This window comes from Rhinatrema bivittatum, chromosome 5, assembly GCF_901001135.1.
Source record: "Rhinatrema bivittatum chromosome 5, aRhiBiv1.1, whole genome shotgun sequence".
NCBI lineage: Eukaryota > Metazoa > Chordata > Amphibia > Gymnophiona > Rhinatrematidae > Rhinatrema > Rhinatrema bivittatum.
The window spans coordinates 297532410-297559815 of NC_042619.1; the positions used below are offsets into that span (position 1 = coordinate 297532410).

The window sequence follows — 27406 nt, forward strand, 5'->3', positions numbered from 1 at the left end:
CAACCATGGCTCAAGGCAAAAGCATTGGATTAATAGGGCACTGAACTTTTTCATTATGGGCTACGAGATAGAATAAAAGAGGATTACTGCATTTTATAACCTGCACACCAATGATATGTGTAGGCTACAACATACAAGTACATACGTGCACACATATGCTCGTGTACATAAAAACCACAAGCTGCGCAAGTTTGGACTTATCTGGAAAAATAGTGGTATTTATCCAGACGAATACTGATTTATCCGTCTGATTAGCACTTATCTGGGTATGTAAGAGTTATTTATCCGGATAAATTCAAATTTGTCCATCTAAGTACTGCTCCTTTAATCGCCATGCATGCTCCTTTCTTTTTTGACAGTTCAAAGATTTATACCCTTTCAACTTCTCCTGGGAATCGGGGTCGGCGTTTCTAAAGATCTTCTTTAAGCGGTAATCTCCCCAGCTCCTTCGTTCTAGCTTCTCGGTCGGACTTTATCGTGAACATATTCAATTGCGAGCCGGGACTAGTGTCTCCGGTTGATCCACGGCTTTTATTATTAGTTTTGTTTTCCTGTGTTTCTTAAGTTTTCATTCTCTTTAATGCCGGCACCAGGCCGATTTTGTTATATACCTGCCAGTTGTTCCAGCCTGTGTAGAGTAATATTATAATTAGTTTTTTTTTTTAGGCTTAATACCGCCTTTTACGCCACGGTCGGCTCATCCTTAGCCGATCTGCGCCCTGCGCCCGAACCCCTCATTAAATATGCATTTCATCTTTTTCATGTCTTGTCTGAACACATTTCACCAATAAGGTAACTTTCCTTTTCTTGCACACTTGGGACTTTATGTTTCATTTTGGTTCCTTTCCTCATGCCCATGTTTACTTTTCAGCACAGATTTACCTGCCATGTATTTGCTGCCCTACATAAGTACAGCGATTACCCGTTTCTGTAATTCCTCAGCACTTTAGGACCCAGCTTGCTGCGCACCTTTTCCACTCTCTTTTTTCTCTTTTGTTCTCCCCAGATCATTCACATTCATTTTCAAAGATCATTTGCATCTGGGAGTTTCCTATTCAAGGTATAAATACCAATAAGTGCAAACACCCCCCCCCCCCCCCCGCCCTTCCTCCTCCCCATCTCCCTGCCCTCCCTTTATAGAATTTATTAGTTATCTACCTGTTTTCTTGTCTCAAATTGATTTTTTCTATTTTGCTTCCCCTCTTTCAGTTTTCTCCCCTTTTCCTCCTCCCCCCCCCAATCCTCCTTCCCCCCTTTTCTTTTTTCGGTTCATTGGGCATATATATGTTATTCATTGTTCTTTTTAGTAGTCTTTTCTCTCTTTGTTGTTTGATTATGTTGATAGCATTATAGAGATGTGCTTCGTTAAGCCTTATCGTCTCGGGCTTCGTTTCGGGGACCCCTGCGGGAAATTTAGTATTTCCCATGGTTTGGGGTTTTTTTTTTCGGGGGGGGCTCTGATTTTCGTGTTAGTGCGCACTATCTGGAGTTAGTGCATGCTAACTCCTGATAGTGTGCACTAGGGTCAAAGTTAGCACACACTAACGGGAGTTAGTGTGCACTAACACGAAAAACGAATTTTTCCGAAATTTCTGAAAAATTTCTTTCATTTTTCAGTTCCCCCAAACCATACCAAATTAGGCAATTTTGTTGAAATTGCCTAATTCAGGAAAAACGAATGCACATCACTAGATAGCAATATCTTCAAGTTCAGTGCTAGCCATCCAGTTCAATACCATATATATTTGTCTCTTATTTACAGATATGCACAGTGTCTGGTCCCCCTGACGCAGCCCTGATGCGAAACAAGGCCGTGTCAGGGTCCTTCTGCTCTCGTTATTAAGATATCTTTGATTAATGTACTCCACTGATGTGACTATATCTACAATAAAAGTTTTTTCTACTAAGATGTATTGATCAATGAATAATGTCTGCCATGCATTAGCTCCATTGTACAGCCGTTACTTAGCCACAAAAATCATAACTGAACTGGAAAAATCTATGCAAGTGATAAACCCATATATCTGTATTTCAAATTTTAAAGGGATATGTGAACAGATTTTATGCAAGTTAATAAGGCACATTTATCCCCGTAAATCGATTTTTCACACGGATTTTATAACATGCATGTAGCAAGGAAATTACCAGTTTTCCCAATTAGTCTACCAGTTTGCCCAGTCCAATTGCAGCTCGTAAGACCCTCCTGACTCTTCAGCCTGAAGTCCCCCCGTTTCACCCAGACCCCACACCCAGTCATTTTTTCACTTTTGAAATGTTTATGCTCACTTACACCAGAAACTGAGCAGCGGTAAATATATGCAAATGAAAGACATACACGTATCATCTTCGCAGGTTTTAAAATAGCAACTTTTACACATACATGTTAGCTCCCCCTGGCATACCACGCAGATTTCCTCATGGATTTATGCGCATATTTTGTGGTTTTGAAAAAAGCTTAGGTGCTTTTTTACATGCACATCTGAAAATTTCCCTCATAATTTTTACTTGTGTATTTAGAGGGCCATGGATTGGGGGAAGGTCAAGGGCTGTAAGATTCGCTAACACCACCTAATACTCTTGCACTGGTCCTGCTTATGTGCAGCCTGCCCCTGTTAATTCACACCAAGGATCAGGGGTGGGCATCATCCAGTGTGCCATTTGCCCTAGAGCTGGCCCTGCTAAAATCTCTTCCTTAGCCCATGAGGATCCATCCTTTGGTTGCTTGCTGCTCTTGCAATAAAGAAATCACCTGCAAGATTCCCATAAGAGCCACTGAAATATCTGTGCAATGTAATTAAATCCCTTCTTGTAGGTTTTATTTCTAAGAAAAATAGCTCTGGCCTGGTACAGAGGCCTGAATGTCACCCTTTATTTGGTCAGTAACCCTTTATACACCTTATCTAAATGTTGGATGCTCTTCTGTATGAAGGGCACCCAAACTGAACCCCATACTTCAAGTACAGCCTGATGAGGGCCTATGGTACCAAAAGAAGACATTTATTTATTTATTTATTTATTAGGTTTTGTATAATGTCACTAGGACAGACCAGCGTAATGGCTCACAACATAATATAAATGTACAACAATATAAAACCTAGGGGGTAGATTTTCAAAGGGATACGCGCGTAACCCCCGAAAAGCTACCCTAAGCTGCCTCTGCGCGGGCCGAGCCTATCTTGCAGGCTTAACTTTTGAAACAAAGGCAGGCAGGGGGGATTTAGTTAGAGCTGGGGGGTGGGTTAGATAGGGGAAGGTGGGGGGGGGGGAATGGAGGCAGCCTGTGCGGCTCGGCGACCGCAAGTTGCACAATTGTGCACCCCCTTGTGTGCGCCGACCCTGGATTTTATAAATGCGTGTGTCAGCGCGCGCATGTTATAAATTCGGGCGTAAATTTGTTCGCACCGGGTTGCGCGAACAAATCTGCGCCCGCGCGCAGGTTTTAAAATCTGCCCCAGGTGTATTTCTAAAACAGATCTAATAAAATACATGAAAGAAAACCTAAAACTTCAGTATCAAAATGATAAAAGTAATAATATACTATTCATAAAATAGAATAAACACAATAAAATAAAATGAAAACATCAAACTTTGCTCTCTAAAAATTCAGGTAGGCATGTGTCAGAAACGAATTAAAAGGTAAAAGCAAAAACTAAAAAGTATAACTTGCTAAGGCTGACTTGTATAGGCCTTGCTAAAAAGCCATGTTTTTAAATTACGCTTAAAGGGGCAGATGTTAAAATATACGCCCGATTTTATAACATGCGTGTGCAGCCGCGCGCATGTTATAAAATCCGGGGTCGGCGCAGCCTTGCTCCATTCCCTCGGAGGGAACTTTCCTTCCGCCCATCCCACCTTCCCCTCTCTTCCCTTACCTAACCCGCCCCCCAGCCCTAACTAAACCCCCACCCCTTACCTTTAACTTAGAAGTTGCGCCTGCCTCCGGGCAGGCATAGGTTGCGTGCGCTGGCCAACGGCCCGCCCGCGATCCCGGGCACAGCGGCGGGATCGCGGGTCGGAGCCTGCCGCTGTGCCTGCAGGTTCCAGGCCCCGCCCCCTTTTTCAAGCCCCGGGACATGCGCGTGTCCCGGGGCTTGCGCGCGTCACCGGGCCTATGCAAAATAGGCTCGGGGCGCACAGGAGGGGTTTTAAAGGGTTACGGGCGTAACCCTTTAAAATCCACCCCAAACTGTTTAAAATTGGTATCAAGTCCAAGAGCTGTTGGAAGCATGTTCCAAATATTGGGTCCTGCCAGTGATAAAGCCCTATCTCTAACCTGATTCAGATGGGCTGAGTGAACAGAAGGTAACGTTAATAAACCTTTGCTGGCAGAACGCAGGTTTCTTTGCGGGACGTCCAATCTTAAAGCGGCATTTAACCAGTCTACCTGTTCGCCTATCCCTATCCCGCTCTTTCATCATCTGTTTGATGTACATCAGCATGCGTCCACCTTTGGTTGCTGTTTGTCTTAGTACCTATGAATGTAGCTCATATATAATGCAAGCACATCATTCTATAATTGGCTTTCAACTTGGCTGCACACACAGATACACCCTCACCCCCCCGCCCCCCCCCCAGTACTACAGATTTCTCTCAATAAAATAAACCAGTCATTGATTCTAAACAGACTCCAGTAGGTTAATTTAGCTATCATTTTCAACGGGATACTTTCACTGCAATGTCCCCCGCTTCGCAGATTAAAGTGCAGTATAATTTGCCCTACACCTTCTGCTCTTTTATCGCTAAGATGACCCTTTCCACACCACCTCTGATCTTTGCCTTCAGTATGCTATATTATTTTCCAGGGCTATTTGCTCAAACACAGCCCTGGAGATATTCTCAATAAGCATGGAAGGTGCTGGAGAAGGCAGTAATTTTCTACATTAATCAACATTCGACTTGAGAGGCTTATAATTACCTCGGCGATGAAAAATTATGCCGTGGTATGCAGGGAGTATTTTTTTTTTCTCTGACAGCTCTTTAAGGTTTGGAGATGTGACAGCTGCACATTAATTAAAGAAACCAAACCTTTTTTTTTTGTCATTTGTCCAGTTTCTTGCACTTTAATGTATTCCCTCTTTTTAAAACAACTGTGTGCTCCGTTAGCTTAGCTACTGCCTTTAAGACAGGCTTGTAGAAAGAGCCTCTTAATATGACTTTGTGTTTCACTAAAGCACAGGCAATTTTACAAAATGAAGCCATTAATGAGAGCCAAAAGCCACATCCGCGTACGCAGCCCTTGACACTCTTCACAGTACTGGTTTAATATAGCCGCATCTGACCCTTCCTCATTCACTCGACTTGCTGACGTGTTTCTTTGCTGAACTGCAACAAGCCCTGAGCACAGCACCATAGACGAACCACTAACCACCTGAATTTTTCTCTTAGAAATGTCCTAGTGGAAATGCAGGTGTTCACATAGCCAGATCTGTCTAGCAGGCTATGCAGGGGACCTAGGCAGTTGGCTGTTTGGACAACAGCTACGCTAATCCAGTGAATTCCAATATGAAAGTCCATACAATATGAAACAGACTTTCATATCGGGGTTTACCAAGCACTGATATCCATCAGAGACAGGAAGCTGGGCTCAATGGACCACTAGTCTGGCCCAGCATGGCATTTCATATGTTCTTAAGCATTGGGAGCTATTTATATTATTACAAACCTTTGTGGTTAGATATAGCAAGGGAAGGGTAATGAACTAAATAGGGGACCCTGCATGCTCATCTTCGCAAGATGGTGGGGTACAAAGGAGGAAGGTGACAGAAACTGTCATAAATAAGGAGTGCTATCTTACACGTGGTCACTCGCTATGGCTGGCAGCTGGCGGAGGTTAGCAGAATGTATTGGAATAACCCGGCAGAGTCCAACTTGTCATTGGCAAACAAACATATCCTTGAACGGGCTCTCAAAGTCAAAATTAGAGGCTCTTTATTGTCCAACCAGCTGAATTGTCACCTGACCAAACAACAGAATTTATATTTCTAGTAAGCTAAATGCTGGCTCCGAATACTTTGAAGAGAACTGGTTGCTGAGGATGGCCTCGGCCATAAACATTTTGAGCAAGCTGCCGTAGAGGAAATCTGAAAAACCTATTTCTAAGATACATTCCAAGCAACAATAAGTTCACAGGAATGCTCAAAAAAAAAAAGCAGAGGGGTGGGTAAGAGTATGTAAAATTACCGGTGAGGACATAGGCTATAGGTATTGCCAATTATTAGGCTTGTTCAATATTTGTTGATTGTTAATGTGGCTTTCGAGAATGAGCGCTACTACCTGGAGATAATACCCTTGTTCAATGTACATACACACGGTTAATGAGACTCCATCATTGCTCTAGGCTTCAACAGCAAGAGGAAATGTGGAAGAAAAAAAAAAAGGATTTGCATTCACAAAGAGGTGAGGTGTAGCTTGCTTGTTACGGCGGTTACTTCCCCAAACCAAATAAGCCGATACTTTACTTTCAATACATATCCAGCACAGCTCTCTGCTTCAACGGCAGGGGGAATGTGGAAAAGAGGATCTGTATATGGACAACAACCAACAAGGACTGAATTACATAGTCTGGGTGGACAAAGGCATGGGTGTAGCCTACTTATTGCCGCGGTTACTACCCCTAATTAAGCTAGATATTCACTTGGATGTGGTTCCGGCACTGCCCTCTACATTGGTGGTGGGGTGGATGGGAAATGGAACTAAGGGGTACTAAAAGCCAGGCGTAACAAGTATGAGAAAAAAAAAAAAAAAAAGAGTGCATGGCTTGCTGGGCAGACTGGATGGGCTGTTTGGTCTTCTTCTGCCGTCATTTCTATGTTTCTATGAATGCCCCGAGGAAATTGACAGCTCCGTGAAATCTGCTGGTCAAATGCCTTGTTGATTTGCTGTGAGATTTAAGCAAATTGCACTATGATGAAACCGGCAAAGGCAGAGCAGTCAGGCAGGGGAGCAATGTGCATAATGAGAAATACCCTGAAGATCCTTTTCTACTTACATTAACTGAGACTGACTGGTTTGGGGTGACATGCAGCCAAAATTTGCATCTTTGCATCCTGGCACAATGCTTTGTATTCCTCTAGTCCTAAGGTATAAGAATAGGCTAATGGTTAGAGCAGCAAGCTATGAACCAGGAAAACCATTAGCTCACGCCTTGTGATCCTGGGCAAGTCATTTCACCCTCTATTGCCTCAGAAACAAACTTAGGACCCTCTTTACTAGGACACAGAATGAGAGAAAAGCCTTAGTAAACCAGGCCGTTAGATTGTATAGCCTCTGGGCATAGAGAAATACCTATACTGTCATGATAGATGGAATATAAATCAAAAATTAAACTAAAGCTGACAAGCTCAACATCCCTGCGCCCAGCCCTTAAACCAGGCATTCCCAACCTTTTGGGGAGCATGGACCCCCTTTTCACCTGCAAAAACTTTATTGGACCTCCACATGCTTTGCTTTAATTTCTACATGCAGGTCAGTGCCAAATGGAAATCAGATTAATGCAATAATATGCATTCCAGAATCATTTGCAATGTATAAATCTTAATATTAAAGGATAGTTTCTGATATTTACGGTATTTATTTTACTCACTCGATCTTTATATTCCGCTTTTCAGGCAATACAAAGCAGATTACATTCAGGTACTGTAGGTATTTCCCTGTCTCCAGAGGGCTTACAATCTAACAGGGCCATTCATCAAAACACGATGGGCCGTTATCACGACGTTAACATTTAAATGAGGGAAACGGGAAGGGTTGAAAAATTTTGATGCCGGTACCGCTGCAGGCGATAAAGTTTTACACATTATTGCTGGCAGAAGTGCCGGAATTGACCACACCTTACCCATAGGCGCTATGGGAGCGATAGTGTGCAGTGCGGCTGCTGGCTCACTATTGACCCCCCCCCCCCTCCCCGCTCCTTTATTTTGCCCCGACTCATATATTATATTATATTATATATTATATAGTTCATACCTGAGGCAATAGAGGATAAAGTGACTTGCTCAAAGTCACAAGGAGCAGCAGAGGAATTTGAACCCTGGTCTCCCTGGTTCGTAACCCCCTGATCTAACCACTCGGCTACTTCTCCCCTCCATAAACTGTGCTCTCCCTTCTGGCCTTCTATGGCCCTTCCACCTACCGCCATGGCCCCTTCCCAAGTACCTTCCTTCCTTCCTACCCTGTTTCCCTTATAACCTACAACCCCTTCCTGAGTGCTTTCTCTCCTCTGTGGCTCCTTCACTGGTTCTCTCTATCCTGCTCTCCCCCCCGTGACCCCTTTTGAGTGCTTGTGTTTCTATCCTGCTAACCCTAGAGTTGCCAACTGTCTGGATGTTCTCTGGACAGAACAGAAATTTAAGATATTGTCAATTATTGGACTTTGTCTGCTGTTTTGAAATATTGTTTTTTTGGTTGCATGTTATTAATTATTGGAAGTTATTCTATTCATCAGCTCTTTTGAAATTTTAATGAACCATATTGAAATAATGTTTTACTTTTAAGATGTTTTATGAGGAATAGTCATGTTTCTGTTTCTCTATTCTTGTCCTATCTGCAGAGTCTGGACTTGTTGCAGTTTCCATCTGCAAGTTTCTATTTATATTTTATGGTCACTTTTTTCTGTATATGGTAAGGATTTGTCTGTGTTCTACATAGTTGATCAAGATGAGGTATTCTTCTAGCATGTAGTTTCTGTGTAGGGATCCATAACAGCTTGGCTTGTTTTGTTTTCCTAATACATACCCCCCCCCAAAACATACTGAAAGTCTATGGTGGTCCAGTGAGGGACCCGGGAGCGATCTCCCGCTCTCGGGCCATCAGCTGCCAGTAAACAAAATGGCACCAGTGGCTCTTTGCCCTTACCATGTGACAGGCTATCAGTGCCATTGGTTGGCCCTTGTCACATGGTAGGAGCAATGGATGGCCCAAATCATTTTTTAAGATGGTGCTGGCCGTCCATTGCTCCTACCATGTGACAGAGGCCGGCCAATGGCACCGATAGCCCCTGTCACATGGTAAGGGCAAAGAACCACTGGCGCCATTTTGTTTACTGGCAGCTGATGGTCCGAGAGCGGGAGATCGCTCCCTGGATCCCCGCTGGACCACTAGGGACTTTCAGTATGTTTTGGGGGGGTCGGGAGGGTGGGGGATTGTAATAAATTAAATCTGAAGGGTTGAGATGGGGTATTTTTTTGGTTCGGGACAGCCAAAAAAAATCGGCCCAAACAATGGGAAATGAAATTTTCTGTGGTGGGCCGATAACTAAGGCCGAACTGAAAGGTTCGGCTGAATCACATCTCTATTGGAGAACAGTACGGAAATCCTGAGGAAAGAGAAGAGGATGTAGACATTTGAGCATGTGTGGTTTGAAAAAAGAGTTCTTTACTAATGAAGATATATGAGAGGTCATGGACGGATCGGAGTCAAGAAATATAACGAGGTTACGAGCTTTGGATAGAATGGGGATAGAGAGACCATTATTTATTTTTATTTATTATTTATTTTATTTAGAAATTTTATATACCGATAGTCGTTGTGAACATCTCATCGGTTAACAGAGATAAGAATGCAGCAACAGGCTTTATAACGAACTAGTAACTTTTGCACATGTGAAAGAGAAACTACAGTGTAAAGGGACTAAAAGCTAAATAGGGGGAAAAGGGAGTATATACAGGGTATGTAACCAGCTTATACAGGGGGGATGGGAGGCAAATACAAGGGGAGAGGGGAGCATAAGGGCAGGCATAACAAGCTTATACAGAGAACATAACAGGCTTATACAGAGGGTATAAAAAGCTTATGCAGAGGAAATAACAAGCTTGTGCAGGGAACATGGCAAGCTTGTGCAGGGAACATGGCAAGCTTATACAGCAAATTTAAGGTTTAAGGGGCAGATGGATAGCCTGATACAAAATTTACAAATATAAGAAGGCAAGTGTAAGATCTGAAAAATAATTAATATAAGAAGTATCTTAAGATCAGAAGAATAATTAATAATTAAGGGAGAGATGGGGAGGGAGGGAGGGGGCTCTAAGAAGACTGAGAGATTGAAGATAAGAATAGGATTTTGTTTTTTGAGGTATTGAGTTTAAAGCGGTTGTGAGAAAACCAAGTATCGATTGTAGTGATGTAAAGACTGACTGTGAAAAGCATATTGGACCAGGAAGAATTATATGGGACCAGAAATTGGATATCATCTGTGTAAATTTTGAATTGAATACCAAGTCCAGATAGCATATGACAGAGAGGTAAGTAGGTAGTTATTGAATAGAATAGGTGATAAAGAAGAACCTTGGGGAACACCAGAGGAAAGGAAATACCAGTCAGAGGAATGGGAACCAATGTTAATTCGTTGAGGACGATTATCGAGATAAGATACGAAACATTTAAGTACAGTGACAGAAAGTCAGATGGATCGTAATCCAGAGAGAAGGATTTGGTGATTGAGAGTGTCAAATGCAGTGGAGATATCAAGAAATACAAGAATGTAGTCAGTGTTAGAATCAAAGCCACGGAGAAGGGTGTCGAATGATAAAAGAAGAAGAGTTTTAGTGCTGTGGTCTTTTTGGAACCCATGTTGGTTGGGATGGAGAATGTCATTATTAGTTAGGAATTCAGTGAGTCGATGTAGAAAACGGATTCAATTAATTTTGCAAGGGAAGTGAATGAGGCAATGGGTCTTAAGTTATTGAGGTTTAGGGGATCGTGTGATTTTTTTCTCTTGTATGGGGAGAATAGAGGTTTGTTTGAGAATTTCGGGAAAAATACCTAAATTGAGAGATTGGTTCACTATTTGACTGAGAAAAGGGCTAGCAATATTGAACAAAATTTTTAGAAGCTATCCTGGGCATGGGTTGAATGGTGAAAAGGAAGTTTTCAGTTTTTGAAGAGTAAATGTTAATGTAGAAGTAGCAATGGGAGTGAAGGAGGACCAAGTATAATCTATCGGATGGGGCGGAGCTTTTGGAGGTGGGTAAACTCTTGTGATATTGTAGTAACTTTATTCTTAAAGTGTTCAGCAATTTTGTTGCACAGAGTAATATCAACTGATGTAAATAGATTTTGAAAGGATGAGGTTAAGGATTTTGTTAGCATAAAAGGGTTTTTTTTTGCAGTGTTAATTTCCCTTTTATACATCCGTAAAAACAGTCCTTGGTTTCAGGTATGCAATATTTATGACATGGCCGTTCATGTTGTCTTAGGGTAGTTTTTAGACAAAGGAGGGTAGAAGAAAACCAGGGGGAGCTGGGTTTGGGTTTAAGTGAGCAAGGCTTAATAGGAGCAATGTGGTCTAAAGTACAAATAATGGCCCAGTTCCAATCGGATACAGTGTCATTGATATTATTTGCAAGTGAGGTGGGCATATTTGGAATAAATGATTCAATGAAAGTTTTGGGACATATTTTTTATTTATTTATTTATTTTATAACTTTTATATACCGGCATTCGTAAAAAACATCATCTTTTTCCTTTTGTATATATTTTTATTGTGATTACCAAAAGGGGTAGAGCGGTGTAGTTTTAGAGAGAGAGAAATGAGAAAGTGGTCAGACCACGGTACCGGATCAGCAGAAAGCTTCTCAGGAGTCAGGGACACAGAGAGAGAGTTCCAGAAAACAAGATCAAGGGAACGGCCCAGTCTGTGGGTTGGAATGTTGACTGTTCCCAATCTAAGCCAGACAAAGCATTTAGAAAAGAAGTAACAACATGGGTTTGCGGATTGGAGTTAATATGAAGACTGAAATCGCCAGCGAGAATAGTTTGGGAGAGGTCCATTGGTAAAGTGGATATCGTTTCAAGTAAAGGGGATAAATTGGTCTGCAAGAGTCCCAGAGTACAGTAAACTACTCCAAGGTTGATAATTGAGGTAGAGATCAGAAGAATTTTGTAAGAGTGCATAGAAGGTAAAGTTTTTTTTGCAGGGAGAAAGAAAGAGAAGATTTGACTAAGGCAAGCAAACCACCACCTCTGCGATTGGGTCAAGGTTCAGAGAAAGCGACATAATTGTTATTGCAGAGGTTGTTAATAGTCACAGCATTGGTATCAGTAAGCCAGGATTTGATGATCAAAAAGCAATCTAGTTTGTGTTTTAGGATTAAGTTGAAAATGATGGGGGTCTTTTTCCTAACAGATTGGGTGTTGCATAGAAGGAGGGAAAAGGTGGAAAATAAAATAGCAGTTGTGGAGAGAGTTAGAAATCAGAGAGTTTCTACAAACATTTTTAAGTTTCCGAGCTAAGTGTTTAAGATGACCATATTTACCATGTCCAGTCATGGTGGAAATTTCCAAGGTAAAGACTATAAAGCAAATTAGCTGGGAAGCAAAGGTTGTAGAGAAAATCAGAAAGGATAAAAGAACAATAAAAGACACACGCAGGGCAAATGAAGGGGCGAACAAAGGGGTGTGCGCCTTTGTCGTGCTCCTTCGACACGCAACGCACCGGCGCACGGTGCCTCTGGCTTCGCTGCGGTCCTTAACTGGCCGTTGCCTAGATGACGTCACGGGAGCTGGCAGGGGGGAAACCCACCTGACACGGGAACACAGGAGCTGGCAGGAGAATAACAGCAGAGACGGTCCAGGAAATGAGCAGGATTCAGCTCGTTGAGTGTTAATGAGAGCTGTAAGTCATATTTTTTACTTCAGAAAACTGTACTTTGAATGTCTTTTTCCATACAAAATCTGTTATAATTGCATAATTTTTTAATAGTATGTATGGGAGGGGGTCACGCAAGGCTGTAAAATTTGCCTAGGTACCTAATACTCTTGCACCAGCTCTGCGATGGCAGTGGTGGGTAAAGGGCTGTGATATCAAGTGAAAAAGACAAGATAACGGGGGGAAGTTGGTGTTGGGTTGCATGTGGGAATTGAGCGCTCATCTACCCAAAGCAGAGGAATCTCAATTGGACAGACTGGATGGACCAGTTTGGGCTTTATCATCTGTATCTTACTATATGACTGATTACTGGCTCAAGGGATAAGCAACAGTAATGGGGCAAAATAGATTTCATAAGTTATTAGAAAGTTTGTGTGACCTGATCAAATGAAAACCCTAGCTTGCCTCCACCCATGGCCCCGTTCCTAATAACTTCCCTTCCATCTTTTTTGCTCTTTAGCTCCCTTCCCTGAGTGTTTTCTCTGCTGCACTTTTTCCTCCCTCCCTCCTGCTCTTCATCTAAAGATCTTTCCCATAATAGCTGCCCTGCTTTTCTCCTCCGATTGCCCCTTCCTGAATGCCTTCCCTCCTGTTCTCTTCCCTTTGTGGCCTCTTCCCTGGTCCTATCCCTCCCTATTCTCTCCCCCCATGGCACCATCCCAAGTATTCTCTCTCTCTCTCTCTCTTAAGGCTCTTTTCTGAGTGCTTTAACCCCTGTGTGCTCCCCTCTTACCTTTCCTGTCTGTCGTCCCCTTCTTTCCATTTTCCCACCGCCACTCAGACTGGCTGTCCTACTCATTTAGTTTCATGCCGGCAGCAGGGGCGGTTCTATAATGAGGCAGGGGGAGGCGGCCGCTTCAGGCGGCAAGATTTTGTGGCAGCAAAATTGCAAAACCTTCCTGCCACAGCCACCTCACCACCCTTCATTCAGGCAAACTTTGGCGGCAGTAAAGACAGCAGTGCTGGTGGCGCCAGCAAAAGAAAGGTCCTGCGGTATTTGAAGGATTTGCTGAAAGCCTCTTAGGAGCTGGCAAATCCACAGTGTGGCTGGCATAACTGGGAGCTCTCTGGATTTGGCCAGCAGCAGAAAACGCCGGGCACTGGCGTACTGAGGGGGGGGGGGGGGGGGGGCGCTTTATTTTCCCATCCCACCCAGTGGCCGAACTGAAGAAGGTACATGGCCTCTGGCAATGTTCCTTAATCTGCGCTCATGTGATGTAGTGCACAGCTCACCCCCTTCCCTGCACCCCCGGTCACAAAAAGACCAGCGGGGCTATGAAAGAGGAGAAGAGGCCCGTGGCTGCCAGGAGATCTCAACCCCCCCCCGGTAGCCCAATTGAAAGAGGCCCCAGCCTCCAGGTAATCTCGTCCTGCCTGGCGGGCGAAATAGAGGAGGCCCCGTGACTACCGGGCGATCCCATCCCGCCCAGCAGCCCAAATGAAAGAGGGCCCCGGCTGCTGGGGCATTCCGTCCTGCCCAGGGGGCAGAAATGGAGGAGGCCCCGTGGCCGCTGGGGGCATCACATCCCGCCCTGAGGCCAATAGAGGAGGCACCACAGCTGCCAGGGGATTGAATCCTGCCCAGCAGCCTAACTAAAGGAGGGCCCCCTGTTGGCAAGGAATCAGTCCTGTTCGCCTGCTAGAGAGAGTGCGCATGTGGGTACATGTAAGCATGTGGGCTGAGAAAGAGGAAGCGTGAGCATGTGCTTGAGAGAGAGGAAACACGTGTATATGTGTGCTTGACAGAGAGGGAGCCAGAGTGTGTGTCTATGCGTATGCAGAAGTGAGTGGGAGCCAGCATGTCTGTACACCTGACAGAGAAGGAGCCAGTGTGTGTGTATGAGAGGGTGGTGGTGTGTGTGTGTGTGTGTTTGAGAAGGTGTATATGAGAGGGTTTTTGTGTGTATGTGTGTGTCTATGAGGGAGAATGCCTGCGCACATGTATGTGCGTGTGTGAGAGTACCTATATATATATGTGTGTAAGAGAGGTTAAAGACTGTGCACCCTCCTCCAATCTACGGCCATCTCAGGAGGGCTGGAAATCTGAAGTTCCCAGGTATGGAGAGTGGGAGATTTTTTGTTTTATCCTTGTTAGTTTTAATTATTGGATGTGATATATCTTCTGTTTTGAAATATTTTATTAGTGTTTGGTAATATTTTAAACATTTTTATACGTGCTTTTAATTGGCTGAATTTATCAGCAGATTTGACATTCTTTTTATTGGTATGTTTAATGTTTTATATTTCTTGATTGTGTTTGCATTGCTTACAGAGTTTGGCTTCTTGAGATTTCCAGTTTAGTTTTAGTCTGCACGTTTCAATTTATATTTTATGATCTCTTTATTCTGTATCTGGTGAGAGTCTATCTGTGTTCTGCTTGTGTAACTGAGGCTTTAGGTATTGTGCTAGCATGTAGTTTCTGTATAGGGATTTACAACAATCTGGCTTTAATCTGTTTTCCTAATAGAATATGTATTGGGTTTAGGGCCTGATGTAATATTTGCAGAATGGCGTTTTCATAGGTTGAGTGCTGGCAGTTACTATATTGGGATTGTAGTTCTGTTTATTCCTGGCTTTCTGTGGGCCAAGTTCACACCCAGTGCACTTTACCATAGGCCTAATACCATATGCGATCCAGTAAACCACCTTGATTACCATGAGAAAGGTAGTTTATTAAGCCTATTAAACTATTATTATTGAAAGTGTGCTTTTTTGCAGTGTATAATATATATGTTGCTGTAAATGATATTTTTACTTCAGAAGATTGTACTTTGAATGTTTATTTTCCATATGTAAGCTGCCTTTTTAGGTTGGGGAAGTTAATAAAATTTAAAATGGAAAAGAATACATAAGTTTTAATAATGTGCGGTGGAGAGGGGAGGAAAGGAGGAATGAAAGGCTGTAAAGTTTGTCTTGTATCAGCCCTAAGAGAGAGTGTGTCACACACACAGACTCCCACCATTCACCAACCTCTCACACCCCGAGGGGGCAGATCCTGGAGAAGGCTGAGAGGCAAGCAATAGGGAATGGAGGAGTTCTATTTCTAGACCCAGGAGGTGGAGCGGCCAAAGGCCTCCCCATCCCATTAAACATTTTTCTGGTGCCCCCTAGTGCGGACACCGAAGACCGAGAACAAAAAAACAACAGGCCCAAAAACTCAGTGGTTAGAGCAATGGGCTGCAAACAAGGGAAGCCAGGGTTCAAATCCTATTGCCATTCCTTGAGACCCTGGGCAAGTCACTTCACCCTCCATTGCCTTTCCCCTGCCCTGGCCCTCAGTAATTTCACATGCACCGGGCCATTGGGGGGGGGGGGTGCATTTCATCCTTCGCCTCAGGCAGCAGATTGCCTTGAGCCACCCCAGGCCATAAGGGCAGCAGACGCACATGTAGCAGCTTGCCACCTCTGGTTGTGCAGCCATGGCTGTTGAAGGTGCTGGTGGCAGGTTGTGTGTCGTCCCCCCCGCCGTCTCATGGTGGCAATCACCCACATTCTTCCCCACTTCCTCTCTACACTGGTTTGTGCTTCTTGAGGATGCAACCTTCCTCTCCGCCTCTCGGCATAGGATCAGGCAGTGGACTTAGCAGCAGCCTTCCAGCAGAGATCCACAAAGGTGAGGTCGGCCTGCTCTTTTATTTCAGCAGTTGACTTTGGCCGACTCCCTTCCAGTGGACCCCCTGGGATGGTCTCGTGGATGGACTCCAGGTTGGGAATTACCGTCCTAAGCCATCGAGTCCTAGAGGCCTATCCCCTGAACAATCCAGGCTCTGTAGACCTATGCCCACCTCCTGTGTCATCCAGTCCTCTACAATTTTTATTTTCCTGAAGCTGGGTTGTTTTGGGGTTTTTTTTTAGTATTATAGTGAGAATTTTTCCCTGAAGAAATGTGAAGATTTACAGATAAAGAACAAAATAGGCAAAAAGCAAGGGAAATATCTTATCTTAAACAAACTCTACAGCTAAAACAGGCTTTAGAGATTATATAAATCCTATGAGGACCTATGCGAAAATTGCAGGATTTCTGTACACTAATATGATTTCTGTGTACTAACCAAGTGAGACTACTATACCAGTTTAACAAAATTATTATTTTTAGCATTTTGGAAGCAATTTAAAAGTGCACTGCTGTAAAAGAGTTTGGCTACTTTGCCTACTGGGCAGTTTTTCTCTTCTTAATGATGCTGTAATGCTTGCCAGCAATGTCCAGTCAATAAGCAGAACAAGGGAAGGCAAAAGAGGACAATGGGCATTGTTCAAGCCATTACTTCGAAAAGTGGCAGCACACTGAGATGGAGAAAGGCGAGGTGAAGACCTTTCAACCCAAGCCCACGAAGCACATTAGACTGGGAAAAGCTGATCTGCCCAGAAGAAATAGTAAAGGCACAACTTGGACATTTATTATTCCTTTTCCTTTCAGCGAGTGAGGAAGTGGAAGAGTGCAGGCAGCAGGTTCATGCTGAAAAGGGACTTGAACAAGCACCCTGAAGGGCTTTGAGCCGCCAGATGCCGTAGCTATGAAGAGAAGGGTAACTAAGGTGCTTTCCAGCTTGCAAGAAATGCCATGTGTTTTAGGTTTCATTTGTAATTGTGCTCAAAGGGAAAGAAAAAAAATGAGTAAAAAAAAGCCTTTACAGCAGTCCTTTCACATTTCAGTGTTATATCACATTTATGAAAGCCTTCTAGGACAGATCTTGCAGATAAAAGATTTCCCGCCAGAACTCACGTCTTTCTTTCTAAAATCTGTGAAAATCACCCCACTGATTCTTTAAAAAGTGAAATTTCAGGATTTTCACATTAACAATAACAACTAAAAATGCCAATCAAAAGTATCCTTTACTGTAGAATTGTACAGTGAATCAGGACGAGAAAAAAAGGATGGGGGCTTTCCGGCAGCAGGCACTGTCTCTTCCTCCTGGTTTCAAATTGCTCCGACACTGTGGAGGATGCCCAGCGGTCCTGAGGCCATCTCCCAAGAGCGCCAGGGCTACATGTTCTGAAGCCCTGCGATGGGCTGTAGAGCTTTCCGGCACCAGACGTTTTCTCTTCCTCCCGGCTTTGAGTTGCTCAGGCACTGTGGAGGACGCCCAGGAGTCCTGAGGCCATCTCCCGGGAGCACTAGGGATACAAATTCTGAAGCCTAGCAGTGCAGCACCAGTGGCGCGCCAAAACTGCGCACCTAAAGGGCATGCTCCTGGGAGCATTTTTTCTTCTCTTACCCTGACGAAATGGGAAAGAGGAGGAAGGGGAAAATAGCATTTTATCCTTCGACCTCCATGCCTACATAGGGACTTATGGACCTGCACCTCGCACAATTGACCGTCTATCCTCTTGGGGAGTCTGAAGAAGATGCAGGTGAAGTCTCATTTAGTGCAGGCACGCCAACCCCTCCACCCTTACCTTAGTCAGGTGAGCTTGGAGCTATATCTTCTTCACCAGTTTTGAGCTCCTCCATTGTGACTGAGGGTTGTGCTCCTCTTAATATAAGACATTTCCATCAGAGAAGGAAGGTTCCGGGGCTATGTCATTAATCCCAATTGCTGTAAGACCACCTCCAGAGATAGAGATTAGAGACGTTCGGCACAGAATGGCTCCCCTAAAGAAAGGCTAAAGAGGTTAGGGTGTTCAGTTTGGAGAAGAGTTGGCTAAGGGAGAATATGAGAGGGGTCTAAAAATCACGAAAGGAACGGGTAAATGTGAAACGGTTATTTATGCTTTTAGATAATACAAGGACTAGGGGGCACTATAAAATTAGCAAGTAGCATATTTAAAACAAATCAGTGAAAATTATTTTTCGCACAATTAAGCTTTGGAATTTGTTGCCAGAGGATGTGGTTAAGGCAGCTAGTGTAGCTGGGTTTTAAAAAGATTTGGATACATTTCTGAAGAAGAAATCCTTAAACTGCTATTAATCAATAGGGAATAGCCACTGTTTGTTGCCGGAATTAGTAGCATAGAATCTATTTAATTTTTGGGTACTTGCCAAAAATGCTTGGCCATTGTTGGAGACAGGATACTGGGTTTGATGGACCCTTGTTCTGAACCAGTATGGCATAGCTTATGACCCCGATCCTGAAAGTATCACTCTTAAAGAAATCTGGAAGGTGGTCTCGTGAATGGAATCCTCTCAAGCACAAACTGTGATACAACTCTGTTCCTATATTGTTGGAGTCTCTTCAAAATTGGCTAATGTAGAATGCAGACTGGGGTATTTGGAGACTCAGATGGAACCAGTACATGGTGTGATTTCATCTGTTCAATCTTCAGTTGTGCCTAAAGTAAAGGATTCTTTAACTTTACATAATAAAATTGAACTGCTTGAAAATTCTATTAGATCAAAGAATTTGCATTCATTGAAATTCACAAAGGCAAGAAGGATATCTCTCTTGGAGCTATTAAAAATATATATACATGAGGTAGCAGAGTTGCTTACCTGTAACAAGTGCTCTCTGAGGACAGCAGGATGTTAGCCTTCACACAGCCCCTCTCAACCTTCAATTCCCACTCAGACTACACACCTCATCCAGACCTATCAGAGAAGCCTATAGAGGATCCCTGCTCGCCCCCTCAACCAAATCCACCCATCATCTAGCATCCAGAGAATGGGCCTTCTCTTCAGCGGGACCAACCATATAGAATGCTATTCCCCCCAAACCCAGACAAGAACCCTGCCTGGTGACTTTTAGAAAAAGGCTTAAGACTTGGTTATTTAAACAAGCCTTTCCAGAAACTCACTGATTCAACTTAGCAATCATTACTGTACATTCAGCACAATGTAAATAATTGCTCTTCTTGCTGTTGAGTTACTTATGCTTTGTTCTTCCTCTTCCCCCAGTTCCAGCACCCCTGTTTTATTGTAACTTCGGCTTCTCTTCGCTTTGTTAATATCTAAGGTTATTGTACCCCCGTTCCATGTAAACCGACATGATATGATTGTATCAAGAATGCCAGTATAGAAAAGCATCAAATAAATAAATAAATAAATGTGCCTATTATGTAAAAAATCACCGAAGCTAATGATTTCCAAATTATCCCTAACAACTGAAAAGCAGGTTGTTAATACAAACAAAAACGACACTTTGAAATGTCTGTATGCCAATGCCAGAAATCTAAGAAGTAAGATGGGAGAGTTAGCGTGTAGAACAGCAAATGATGAGATTGACATAACTGGCATCACAAAGACTTGGTGGAAGGAGGATAACCAATGGTTCAGTGCTACATCAGGGTACAAATTATATTGCAATGATAGGGAGGATCAATGGTGGGGGTGTGGCACTTTATGTCCAGGAGGGTATAGAGTCCAACAGGATAAAGATCATATAAGAGACTAAATGCTCAGTAGAATCTATATGGGTAGAAATCCCATGTGTGTTGGGTAAGAGTATAATGATAGGAGTATACTACCATCCACCTGGACAAAATGGTCAGACAGATAATGAAATGCTAAGAGAAATCAGGGAAGCTAACCAATTTGACAGTGCAATAATAATGGTAGATTTCAATTACCCCAATATTGACTGGGTAAATGTAACAACAGGACTTGCTAGAGACATAAAGTTCCTGGATGTAACAAATGACTGCTTCATGAAGCAATTGGCTCAGGAACCAACAAGAAAGGGAGCTTTTTTAAATTTAATTCTTAGTGGAAAGCAGGATTTGGTGAGAGAGATAAGGATGGTGGGGCCACTTGGCAATATTGATCATAACATGATCAAATTTAAACTAATAACTGTAAGGGGGACAATAAGTAAATCTACAGCTCTAAAACTAAACTTTCAAAGGGGAAACTTTGATAAAATGAGGAAAATAGTTAGAAAAAAACTGAAAGGTGCAGCTGCAAAGGTTAAAGATTTTCAACAGGCATGGACATTGTTTAAAAATACAATCCTAGAGGCGCAGTCCAGACGTATTCCACGCATTAAGAAAGGTGGAAGGAAGGCAAAATGATTACCGTCGTGGTTAAAGGTGAGGTGAAAGAGGCTATTTTAGCCACAAAAAAAATCCTTAAAAAAATGGAAGAAGGATCCATCTGAAGAAAATAGGATGAAACATAAGCATTGTCAAGTTAAGTGTAAAACATTGATAAGACAGGCGAAGAGGGAATTTGAAATGAAGTTGGCCATAGAGGCAAAACTCATCCGAAGCAAGAAACCTTTGAGGGAGTCTGTTGGACCATTAGATGACCGAGGGGTTAAAGAAGCTCTTAGGGAAGATAAGGCCATTGCAGAAAGATTAAATGAATTCTTTGCTTCCATTTGCACTAATGAGGAAGTTGGGGAGATATCAGTTCCGGAGCTGATTTTCAAGGATGATGAGTCAGACGAACTGAACCAAATCACTGTGAACCGGGAAGATGTAGTAGTCCAGATTGACAAACTAAACAGTAGCAAATCACCTGGACCGGATGGTATGCAGCTTAGTGTACTGAAGGAACTAAAAAATGAAATTTCTGACCTATTAGTTAAAATTTGTAACCTATCATTAAAATCATCCATTGCACCTGAAGACTGGAGGGTGGACAATGTAACCCCAATATTTAAAAAGGGCTCCAGGGGCGATCTGGGTAACTATAGACCAGTGAACCTGACTTCAGTGCCAGGATAAATAGTGGAAACTACTCTAAAGATCAAAATCATAGGGCATATAGAAAGACATGGTTTAATTGCACACAGTCAACATGGATTTAACCAAGGGAAGTCTTGCCTAACAAATCTGCTTCATTTTTTTGAAGGGGTTAATAAACACCTGGATAAAGGTGAACCGGTAGATGTAGTGTATTTGGATTTTCAGAAAGCATTTGACAAAGTCCCTCGTGAGAGGCTCCTAAGAAAACTAAAAAGTCATGGGAAAGTAGGAGATGGTTTTTCATGGATTACAAACTGGTTAAAAGACAGGAAACAGAGAGTAGGATTAAATGGTCAATTTTCTCAGTGGAAAAGGGTAAACAGTGGAGTGCTTCAGGAATCTGTACTTGGACCGGTGCTTTTCAATATATTTATAAATGATCTGGAAAGGAATACGACGAGTGAGGTTATCAAATTTGCAGATTATACAAAATGTTCAGAGTAGTTAAATCACAAGCAGATTGTGATAAATTGCAGGAAGACCTTATGAAACTGGAAAATCGGGCTTTGAAATGGCAGATGAAATTTAATGTGGATAAGTGCAAGGTGATGCATATAGGGAAAAATAACCCATGCTATAGTTAAACAATGTTAGGTTCCATATTAGATGCTACAACCCAAGAAAGAGATCTAGGCGTCATAGTGGATACACATTGAAATCGTCGGTACAGTGTGCTGTGGCAGTCAAAAAAGCAAACAGAATGTTGGGAATTATTAGAAAAGGAATGGTGAATAAAACGGAAAATGTCATAATGCCTCTGTATCTCTCCATGGTGAGACCGCACCTTGAATACTGTGTACAATTCTGGTCGCCAAATCTCAAAAAAGATATAATTGCAATGGAGAAGGTACAGAGAAGAGCTACCAAAATGATAAGGGGAACAGAACAGCTCCCCTATGAGGAAAGACTAAAGAGATTAGGACTTTTCAGCTTGGAGAAGAGATGGCTGAGGGGGAATATGATAGAAGTGTTTAAAATCATGAGAGGTCTAGAACGGGGAAATGTGAATCGATTATTTATGCTATTGGATAATAGAAAGACTAGGGGTCACTCCATGAAGTTAGCATGGGGCACATTTAAAACTAATCGGAGAAAGTTCTTTTTTACTCAATGCACAATTAAACTGGAATTTGTTGCCAGAGGATGTGGTTAGTGCAGTTAGTGTAGCTGTGTTTAAAAAAGGATTAAATAAGTTATTGGAGGAGAAGTACATTACCTGCTATTAATTAAGCTGACTTAGAAAATAGCCACTGCTATTACTGGCAACAGTAGCATGGAATAGACTTAGTTTTTGGGTACTTGCCAGGTTCTTATGGCCTGGATTGGCCACTGTTGGAGACAGGATGCTGGGCTTGATGGACCCTTGGTCTGACCCAGTATGGCATGTTCTTATAAACCTCCTAGGCCTTTCGTGAATTACAAAGACAGGAAAAGTGGTATATAAATACATATACCAAGCCTTCCCAGATCCACCGGATAATCACTAGTTTGAGCCTCACTTCTTACAAGGACCTTGACACACTTCCTCCTGAACAATGGACACTGGCATTTCCTGGTTAAAGCATATGCTCTAACCCGTTAAATTATTCGTATCATGTTATATTTATTCTACCTGCCTCTATCTTCCTTCCAGCTTGTCTTTAAGCCTCCAAGTTTTCCATACCTTGTTGATTGTAACTTTGACTTATTCCTTTTCCTTTGTTATCTATTATTTACCAGAATTGTTACCTCAGTTTTACCCTTTGTTAAAATGTAAACCGATCCGATATGGTTATCTACTATGAAGGTCGGTATAGAAAACTGCTAAATAAAAAAATAAATATATCTACCTTATAAATGGGCTCTGACTGACGGCCCACAAATTCGCAATAGAGAGCAGTCCTACCGCGCATGTGTGGGCGAGCACGTCGGTCAGAGCGGAGCGTGACCTGCTAAAAAACATGGCGCTGGGAGGAGCAGTAGCGGCAGCAGTGGCGGTGAGGAGCAGTACCGGTGGCGGCAAGGAGCGCATGAGGGAGGGACCCGATGACTGAGGGGGAGGAGGGGGAGGAGGGGAGTGACTGAGGGGAGTGACTGAGGGGGAGTGACTGAGGGGGAGGGGGTAGTGACTGAAGGGAAGGGGGGAGTGACTGAGGGGAGGGAGACAGAGGGATGTGAGTGAGTAAGTGGGAAGGGTAAGAAGTTGTGGAAAAGAGAAAAAGAGGGAGTGGAGGAGGGCTGAGGGAGAGGGAAGGGTTGCAGATGAGCTGAGAGGGGATTGGAGGGGATGAGAGTGAGGGATGGGATTGAGAGAGGGTGGGGAGTGACTGAGGGGAGGGAGGGGGGAGGTGAGAGTGAGGGGAGGGAGGCAATGGGAGACAGAGGGTGAGTAAGACTGAGGGGAGGGAAGGGGTGAGTGACCGAGGGGGAGGAGGAGTGACCGAGGTGAATGAGTAAGGGAGAAAAAATGTAGAAAGGTGATGTGTTCGAAAATGGACTGAAAAAAAAAATTTAATGTAGCCCGTTGTTACAGGCTTAACAGTTTGTATATATATATATATACATAAGCAAGCAGCACTTCTAGTTGTCTAGCTTACTACTTGAAAGTTTCTGCCAACTTGTTAATTCAAAGCAAAGAGCTCCAGTGTTTCATTTAGGGTCAATTTTCAAATTGTCTGCACTGAGTCAAAATCCATTGGTACTTTTGCTTTGAAATGAGCTGTGGGTGGTTTGCACCTGCTTTCTGTGCAGGTGCTTGTTTTATGGAAATCAATCATGCACAGAGTTGAAAATGCAGGCCATGTGAATTCTTTTCCCCACCCAACCTAAACACGCCTCAGGGCATGCTCCCCTAAATGTGACTAACAGCATGCAAGCTGTCGAACAATGCATGTACTTTCAGCCATACTGAGGAAAGGGAATCTTCAGACAGCTAATTTACAAATGTAAATCACGATTTACCCACATAAATAAGTGGCTTTGGAAACTTTCCTCTTAAATTATGTAATAACTTGCATGTCAGTGCAGCCCCATAGAATATTATTGTAAGAGCGTCTTGTGTTTAATGTGATTTTCCCCCGATGGGAAATCCTAGAGTGAGCAGAGGTGCAGGGAAGCTTCCAGTTAACAGGGGGTCAGGGGGTGGAGCTGAAAATCCTTGAAAGACAGTCTAGCTCAGCCCCTACGGGCAGGGTTAGTTGAAGGGTATATTACCCTGGTTAAGAAGTGCCCTGGGGTTCCCTCAGGATCACCAAGCCAGGAGGAGGAGGAAGCTGAGATCCTCTGCAGCGGTTACAGGGGAAAGGAGAAGGAGATGGGCACAGATGCCCCACAGGTGTCTCAGGAAGCCTGAGAAATATGAAGAGATGTCCATAAATTAATCTGGGAGTTTACAGAGTGAATTAAGGAAGCTGTAAGGAGGGCCTGAAAGGAACCTGAGCTTGATTAGAGTCCCTGGGCAGGTTTGGGGAGCTGCGTTCCATCTACAGAAGAGGGAGGGAGTTGCCTTGCAGCCATCCTAAAAGTTGTGAGTAACACACTGGATTTAAACTTTCGTGGATGCTAAGTAAGTCAGGTCTAGTTCAAGGCTGAAGAGGAATTGGTACGTAAAACTCTGATTTAACTTTGTCCTGAGCTCCTGGGAAAAAAAGTTGAGAGAGAATCTACCAATTTCTCTGCAAGAGTGATTTTAACAATTTCTGTGAACTGATGAACCAGCTTATTTAAATAAATTATCTTTTGTTGGAGCACATCCTCTGTAATAGACAGTGAGTGTCCTTGGCTCAGTTCAGCTCGGCAGTTCATCTGCCCCCTGACCATGACCCAAGCTGAGACTGATTTCTCATTTTGAGAGAGTTATCCCTGGCTCCCTGAAGCTGAGAAGGTAACCTCATATGGACAGGGTGTTACATTATAAAAAAGAATGCTGTAAATTTTGAAGGGCTGTTTCCAGACTGCATTTTATTCTAGGAACTGAAAAATCTATATAAATAAAAATGTAAAATATTTTGGACGTAATCGATAATCTCAGAAACTACTGCACCAATTGCTTTCAAATTTGGACACAACCTTGCTTTCACTTTCGGCAAGGTTCTTCTCTATCAAGATTACAGAGAAAAACATATTTTTACATGTGTGTGGGGAAAACAGCGACATCTGTTGGCCAGACATGCAATACACGCTATCTACCTTGGGAAATGAAGCTGCTGTACTGTGCATGCGCGGGCAGGAGCGCATGTCGGACACAGCGGGACCAACATGGCGCTGGGAGGCGCAGCAGCGGCGGACCGGCGGCGATATCGGGCGTGGTGGTGTCGGCCGGCCGAACTTCGACACCTGGGAGGAGCTGCGGCGGCGATCTGGTACGGCTCACGTGCATGACAGGGAGGGATCCTCGCTGACCTCGTGCCTTCGGGAGCGGGCCGCGCAGAACCGCACAAGAGGGAGAGGGACCCGGGGTGGGGGGGGGGGTCAGCTGGGAGGGCATTGCGAGCGGGAGAGGATCAAAATCAGGGAAGGAGATTGAGAGAGGGTGCGGTGTCACTGACAAAAGGGTAGGGAGTAGGCGGGGAGAGGTGACAGTGATGGGAGGGAGAATGAAGGGGGCGGTGAGTGTCAGGGGAGAGACACAGGGGAGAGGTGAGTGTGAGGGGTGAGAGTTGGAGTGGGGACAGGGGAGTGAAGGGGGGGTTAGTGACCAAAGGGGGAGGGGGTGAGTGTGAGGGGAGAGAGTTGGAGTGGGGACAGGGGAGGAAAGGGGGGGTGAGTGACCAAGGGGGAGGACGATGTGTGACTGAGGTATATGAGCAAGGGGAAGGGGGAGGGGTGGGAGGGGAAAGAACCTGACTCTGCCACTGCAACGCGTGGCCGGGCCACTGCTAGTATTCATATAAAAGTTCTGTTTCAAGTAAACTCCAAACTATCAATGCTTAAGATAATGCAATAAACAAGTCTTCCCAATTCTGATGCCCAATGCACATCTTTTCCCACTCCTCTTGTTAAATCTAATTCTTTTTGTCAATTTGGTTTATATTAAGTACCAACATCCGCATGACTGATACAAAGTAAAAATGCTGATGCTTTCAATTTTAAATTGACATCTTTATGATGCATCTGCCATGATTTCTGCCCATGTCAATCTTTTGTACATTTGGGAAACAAGATCAATAGTTGTACTATGAAAAGATATGCTCTGTTAAGGACACGCAATAATGAGAGTAGAAGAGATGATCAAAGTCACAGGAAGGAAATCCTTTGGCACGCGACTTGCTAATGCAAATTCAAGACCCAGTGTACTCTTAAGATACCCTGATGCCCTCACAAACATACTGCACGAGAGTAAAATATTCCCCTGATTAGTAGTGTGTCACAGCACCATGCATCACATCAAAACCTTGAGTAAATGGCATTTCCTGTGATGTCTGTCACAGGGGCATAACTCACATCTGTGATATACCTAGGTCAGGTCAAGCATGGTCAAGGAGAATATTCTGATTGTGTTTGCTCACTACAGTATAACTACGGACAGTCAACAAAATCCAATAATGGTCCAGCAGGATAATTATAATACAATCTAACAAAGGACAGAAATGAAGCAGTCCACCATTTTGTTTATTATAGCAACTAACAGCCTATCACTGATCTTTTTTTCACTAAATATAGCTGGACTTTGTTTGAATAATTTGAAAAATGTAAACTCTGGATTTACTGTATACCATGACTTCATGCATAAGCCTTAATTCCCTGTGCCTCAGCCATCAGACCTTCGCTGCTGCTTCCATCTCCAGAGCACTTTTAGATCCACAGTCAGTGAGAGTACCATCTGCTTTATGTTTTGTATAAATCGGCACGTGCCTTCCTCAGTCTACTACAGGCATCAGAAGTTTCCTAGTCCTTTGCTAAAGAGCTGTGAGTTCAACCAAGGCTCGAACATCAGTGTTTGCTCTGAGGCTGTGAAGGAGCCAAAAGACTGATGCTTCCAGGATGACACAGCCAAGGCCATTGCGGTCAAGACATTTATCATAAAGAAATAAACTCAGGAACAACGAAAGTCAACTCAGGCTCTCGGCTTCAGAATAAAACACAGATATTTTCTGGCTCCTTGGCTCAATAAGGTTGTTAACTGTAACTGAACTCTCACTTCCAAGGTAGGTGGAAATAACA

General features: G+C 43.4%; 1 protein-coding gene across 1 annotated transcript in view; it reads right to left on the minus strand.

Annotated features, from left to right (window-relative positions):
- LOC115092825 (tetraspanin-15-like) overlaps positions 1-27406 on the minus strand; it is a 466288-nt gene that overhangs the window by 164312 nt on the left and 274570 nt on the right.